This window comes from Ochotona princeps, chromosome 2 (assembly GCF_030435755.1).
Source record: "Ochotona princeps isolate mOchPri1 chromosome 2, mOchPri1.hap1, whole genome shotgun sequence".
Lineage (NCBI taxonomy): Eukaryota > Metazoa > Chordata > Mammalia > Lagomorpha > Ochotonidae > Ochotona > Ochotona princeps.
The window spans coordinates 25,558,868-25,565,466 of NC_080833.1; the positions used below are offsets into that span (position 1 = coordinate 25,558,868).

The 6,599-nt window shown below is 45.8% G+C and overlaps 1 pseudogene; it reads left to right on the plus strand.

Annotated features, from left to right (window-relative positions):
• Positions 1 to 1,538: 1,538 nt before the first annotated feature.
• On the plus strand, positions 1,539 to 2,523 carry LOC131479661 (large ribosomal subunit protein eL43-like; annotated as a pseudogene).
• Positions 2,524 to 6,599: the final 4,076 nt, after the last annotated feature.

Below are 6,599 nucleotides of genomic sequence, written 5' to 3' on the forward strand. Positions count from 1 at the left end.
CCTTGTAGACCCTTTGGAAGTTCACTGACATTAATCACCAAGTTGGGAGCATCGAACCAACTCTAGGGCATGGACTAGCCTGTGTTTGTCTAGCAAGGCTGGAGTGAAGCCCAGACCTGAGTGAATTCACCAGAGAAGAGGCTGCCTTGGCTGTCCTTGGGGGAAATGGCCCACCTCACTTTCTTTGGTGACACCTCAGCTTTGCACACACTTCAACCTCCACACAGCCTGTTAGACCTCAGCCCAAAGGATCACTCCCATTCTGGTGAGACCTATCTCTAAGCCTTGTCATAGACCTGGACAACTCAACCATGCTCACCAACCCCTTTCCTCTCATTCTGCTACCTGCCTAGTCCCACCTATGACAAAAAAAAAAAAAAAAAAAAAAAAAAATGAGCATGCAGCAGAGAGCCTAGTTAGTAGCCGTGAAGGAGCCCTGCCATTTTGGCTGGAAAAGTCTGCTTTCACAGCATTGTATCCAAGCACAATGTGCCCAAGAAGCAAGGCAAGTTGTGCTTCCCTCATGCACAGCAGGGAGCCATGCATCAGAGTCAGCGCCTGGCAAGGACACTGTCTTCACAATTTTCTCTTAATCCTTCCTTTCCTATCTGCTTCCTTTGAGCTGCCCAAACAGCAGATGCTTTTCAAGGCTGTGTCTGATCATTTTCGCGTTCCCAACCCCCAGCTCTGAGTTGTGCAGACAGTGGGTGCTCAACAAAGACTGCCTGATTGCAAGAGCGATGGGCCAGCCAGCTCTTGTCTCTCTTAGCTCTCTTGCCCTTGCACTTCACACAGCAGCCACACCAGACCGCTTTGCTTTCTTGCAACCTCTCCCAGTCTACCGCCACACATTCTTGTTGCACATGCTTCACACACACACCTTCAAGTCACTGCTTGTACCTCTGCTTTTTCCCAGGAACCCTTCCTGACTCCTGACTCTGGTTTCTGCCTTTTGTTATTCCCCAAACTTCCTGCATGTCCTCCTTCACAGAGCTCATGGTCCTGCTGATGGACGACTTACTCTTCATCTTTCTGTCTTCCCCACTGTATGGTAAGCTGTTTACTCTGAGCACTCACTGAATGAGTGTGTGAATTTCTCTGAAAAAACACATGATTAAGAGTAAGGCCCTGAGACGGGCACTTGGCGTGGTGGTTAGCAGTCCTTTGTGACGCCTGCATTCGATATCCGAGGGCCTAGAATCAAGTGTCAGTTCTGCTCTCCATTCTAGCCTCCAGCTGACATCCAGTCTGGTGGCAGCAGCTACTTGGGTCCCTACCGTCCACACTGGAGACTTGGATTGAATTCCTAACTCCTGGTTGCAGTCTGGCCAGCCCTGGTTGTTGCAGGTATTTGAAGAGTAAACAAGATGTTGAGATCTCTCTCTCTCTCTCTACCTCTCTCTCTCTCACTCTCTCTCTCTCCCTCCCCCACCCTATCAAATATACTAGATAGGTAAACAGACAAACAAGCAGATAGGTAGAAACAATTTTTTAAAAGTTACGACCTCTTTCTTGGCTCAGACCTCGGTGGTGGTGAGATGGCGAAACAAACCAAGAGGGTGGGGATCCTGGGTAAACACAGGACCTGCTGCAGCGCCTCCCTCTGGAAGATGGTGGAGAAGATTTAAATCAGTCAGCATGACCTATACCTCACTAGGTGGGACACAAAGATTAGTTATTCCTCACTAGGGTATTGAAGATTTCTCTGCACACCCCTCCTAAAACTGTTCACCTAAACTGTTGACACATGTCTTGTTAGAGTTATAAGCCAGTCTAGACTACCTGAAAAAAAAGCCAGGTTCAGCAAAATTATGCTTCAATGCTATAAACTGCTAAATACTAAAATTAAAATAGACACGAGACAGCTGAATAGTAATCTATAGCCATTTTAAGGTGTATAGAACCTGGTTGTATATAAACTAATAATTGAAATGTCAATGAAGAAGTCACAGGATGTGGTTCAGAACTTGCATTCTTTTTTTTTAACATATTGGTTACTCAATACCATGTCAATTAATTCCATAACGTTATAAATTGTTACTGATGTTATGTCGGGGCTTTTAATTGATTGGGATGATACTCTGCCGGCTCTACCTTCAGACCAGAGATGGTCTCCCCAAGAAGCTGTTGAACTTACCAGGACAACAAGATGCTGGACTTTATGCTTGGTAATGCTTACAATGAAAGAATCTCAACTGAATTTGAATTGTGGTAATGCAGCAAGGTGGAGGAATCCACCATGGGGGGAGGGTTGGGGGAGGGGTGGGGGGAATCCCAGTGCCTATAAAACTGTGTCACATAATGCAATGTAATCAACTAAAAAAAAAAAAAAGATATCCATCAGCATGCTAAGTATGGTGCTCCTTCTGCAGCAAAACCAAGATGAAGAGGCATGCCATGGGCTTCTGGCACTATGGTTGCTGCATGAAGACAGTGGCCAGTAGGGCCTGGACATACAACATCACTTCTGCTGTCATAGTTAAGTCTGTGATCAGGATGCTGAAAGAATTGAAACACCAGTAGAGGTACCTTCTTGGAGATCTCAGCAGCCTATAATAAATGGAGTAATTTCTATTACAAAAAAATAGGACCTTTTTCTCAGTATTTCTGGGCCAGGTTCCCTTACCACGTAACACTCGAAAGGAACCCCATTCTACATCTGTGTCCTTTGAGATTGGGCCACCACCACCTCGTGGTTCCTGATCTGCCCCAACTCTGCCAAACTTCTGTCACACTTCAGGATCCGCTGGTCTCTTACAGGTTGATTTATGATCTATGCTGCTTTTCTTACAAATGTTTGTTTTTATCCTTTATTATGCTATTTTCAGCTCTTTTAGCTTTTTCCTGTTTTAGTACTATTAAAAGAAAGTTCCACCATAAGAAGGCAGAGTGCTAGGCATCTGATCTGGCCTCCACCAGGAACACAGAATGCCCCATCTTCTCATGTGCCCCCACCCCATGAACAGGCTCTACAGAATAACTTCTCTGTTCAAAGAAAACTTTCTGGTTTAGTTCTGGGAGAGTCTATAGACTAAAGTAATTTCACTAGGAGAGAGAAATGTTTCCCACCAGAAGTCACTATACTTGGTTACAAAGGAGAGAAAAATGTAGGAATTCTCTAACTCCAGCAGATCAGCACTGCTCTGTGTGTGCATCTGTGTGTCTGTTTTCCTAGGGTTAGGGCCAGGAGCCAAAGTCCACCAGAAAACTCTGAAAAGTGGAGAAGTTAACAAAGAATGAATGACTGCAGAAATGACAGAAAGTGTACGTGAGCAGATAGATGGTAGACAAATGAGCTACGGAACAATGAGTGAAGCTGCGCCTACATCAATGAGTAAATAAAGAGATGGATGTGATGGGCAGAGGGTTGGATCAGCGAATGAATGGGTAGAAGATTGAATCAATTAATGAATGGATGATTGATTGAATGAGTGAATCGTGGAGCAAATAAATGAGGGGGCTGTTTAATAAATGAATTCCAGTAAGCCCTGTAATTTGGGCATATCCGAGGCATGCTCTAGAGACCATAAACTGGAACTACACACACACACACATGCCAAAAAAAAAAAGTCGTTAAAAACAAAAACCAGCAGGCATATGCAGCAGCTCACAGATTGGTGCCCCCAGTCGAGTGTCTCACTGGACAAATCTTCAGGGTGGCTCCTCGGCCTCACTGCTGACTACCATCAGAGCTGCGACATTCTGGAAATGAGAGGTGGGGTGTTGAGAGGGTGTGTGTGTGTTGGGTCAGGACAACGGTTCTTTTCCCTAGTTGTGTTTCAGAATCGCCTGGGAAACTTAGTAGGAAATAAATCATGTTGACTTGGACTGGGAGCGGCCAGGGAAGAGGCTGGGATGCAAGCAGGAGGCAGGTACTGTTGGGTTTATTTGGGAAATTTTTTTCAAGGCTCCCTCAAGGTTCTGATGTGCAACCAAGGCTGAGAACTGCTGATTTCATGATGAATTAAATTCTGACGGGTTCTTGAACATGCTCATTTAGATGCCAAAGACAGACGCATGGGATGCTGCAAAACAATCAATCTGTCGATGTTTTGTTAACAAATTAATGCTGGAAACTCCCCCACTTTACAAAGACTATTTCATTGCCCAACCTACCCAGACCCTTGAAAAGAGGCACCCTCACCTCCTCCTCCCAAACCTCACCCTCTTGGCTGGTTTTCCCGGAGTGGAAGGCTGCCCCAAGAGGCAGGGAGCCAGCATGGGGAACAGAGGATGACAACCTCAGAAATGGAACACAATTCTAAGAAGGCGAGAGACACAGGACAGAGAGGCCCAGTTTATGTAAAACATACACAAGTGGCATATTTAAAATATTTACAAAATTGAAGCCTAGCCACTTTGACGTGGTGGCAGCAGCATAGCCTACAGGAAATGTATCCTCTGTTGAAAATGTGTCACTTAAGGCCGGTGCTATGGCTCAACGGGCCTTCAACTGTTCAACCTTCAAATGCCAGTTCATGTCCTGGCTGCTGCACTTCCCATCAAGCTCTCTGTTTGTGGCCTGGGAAAGCAATGGAGAATGGCCCAACTCCTTGGCACCTTGTAGCCACAAGGGAGACCAGGGAGAAGCTCCTGGCTTCAGATCATCTCAGCTCTGGCCATTTTAGCCATTTGGGCAGTAAAACAGCAGATGGAGAATCTCTCTCCCTGGCTCTCATTTTCTCTGTAAATCTGACCTTCCAATAAAAATACATAATTTTTTAAAAAGGAAAAGAGGAAAGGAAAGAAAGAAAAAGAAAAAAGAGGGAAAGAAAGGAAGAAAGAAAGAAGGAAGAAAGGAAGGAAGGAAGGAAGGAAGGAAGGAAGGAAGGAAGGAAGAAAGAAAGAAAGAAAGAAAGAAAGAAAGAAAGAAAGAAAGAAAGAGAAGAGAAGAGGAGATAACGTCTCACTTAGAAGACATGAAATTTGATGAGCTTCCATGATGCAAGGAAACAGCAGGATCCCTAGCCACCACCTGGCCCAAAGACAGGCAGGAAGTCGGGCGTCGGGCGCAGAAGCCAATCACTTAAAACAGGGACATGGTGTTCCTGGAGGCTGGGAACCGGAGGTCTGGGGAGGCACTGCTCTGCTTCAGTGGAGGGGCTGAACTTGGGCTGTCTGACAATTTTAATGCTGCTTTGCTGTCTGGGCTGCCTTCGTTTGCTGGGAAATTCTTCTTAGAATACCAGTCTACTAGCCACACTGTGCCAAGAAGTGATGAAGGAAGAGCTCAGAGGAAACTGAGAATGGGAAAAAGCACTCATCCTGAGCTCAAGAGTAGGACCAGCAGGGCGGAGGTAAACCACAGGGACTGCTCACCTCGCCCTTGCTCTGAGGGAAAAGAAAGAAATTTGGGGAGGCAAGAAATCTTAACATTTGATATCTGCAGGTCATACATTTAGGGTCAATCAAAGGAAGGCCTCCTTCACTTGGCAAGGCATACAGTTGTAGAACCCATCATTCCAAAAGGGGCTACTGCTGAATATATAGGGAGGGTCCCAAAACTCGGAGACCCTGGGTTATTGAAAGAAAACGATGCTGTTAAATCAGCAAATGGGAGGACATTCTTGTTCTCACCTCTCCTAATTTTCTCCATAATACCTGAGATTAAGTCAAAGTTTGGGACTGTAGGCACTATGGAGATCACTGAGTGAGGTAGTCCAATGATCTAGGGCTGACAAGTGTCTAGGAAATAGAGGACCTTCCTCCCGAATAAGCACCATTCACAAAGCCCTGTCTGCAAAATGCCTTCCCTTTTCCAGGACCTCTTCCTTTACTCCCATTGCCTCATGGAAAGCAAATGTCCACAGATCACTTACTTTCTTCATGCTCACCAGATTACAAGTGAGCAGTGGAGAATTAAATATTCCACCTAGGTTCTTAAGGAGTCTACAACACATTTGAGAAGGCAGAGTAAACATGAATAATTTATTAAGCAAGTGACAGATACAGGAAGCCACCCACAGTGATTGATAGACGCAGGAAGCCGCTGGGTGTTGGAGGCGGGTTAGGTAAGAGACCTGTAGGGGTTTAATCATGGCTCTGATCAAATTTTTCATATTTTTATTTATTTGGAAGAATCACACAGAGAGAAACAGAGAAAGAGAGTGACAGAGACAGACAGTGAGAGAGAGGTTTTGTTTACTGGCTTGCTCCCCAAATGCCCAAGACAGTCAACCAGGACAGAGCCATTAGCCCAGAACTCAGTCAAGTCTCCTGCCAGGGTGTCAGGGATCCAGTCACTCGTGCCATTACCTTCCACCTCCTCGTGCACACCAGAAGGAAGGTGGAACCAGAGGCAGAATCAGGACTTGAACCCCCAATGTGGGAAACAGACGTTCCCATGAGCCCTTTCTGCTACACCAAGCACCCACACCTTCATGGAGCTGCAGTGAGTGGTTATGAGTAAGGCCCTGGCTCCTGACCTCCCAAGTTTAAATACCAGCCACTCCATATGAGCTTTGAAATTTGGGCAAGTGAACCTCAGTGTCGTCACCTATAAACTGTGGATGGTAAAACCATGTCCCACACGAGGTAGCTGAGGGATTAGGAGAATCAGTGCACACCCGGCACTTGGAACAGCTCCTGAATTACAGCAA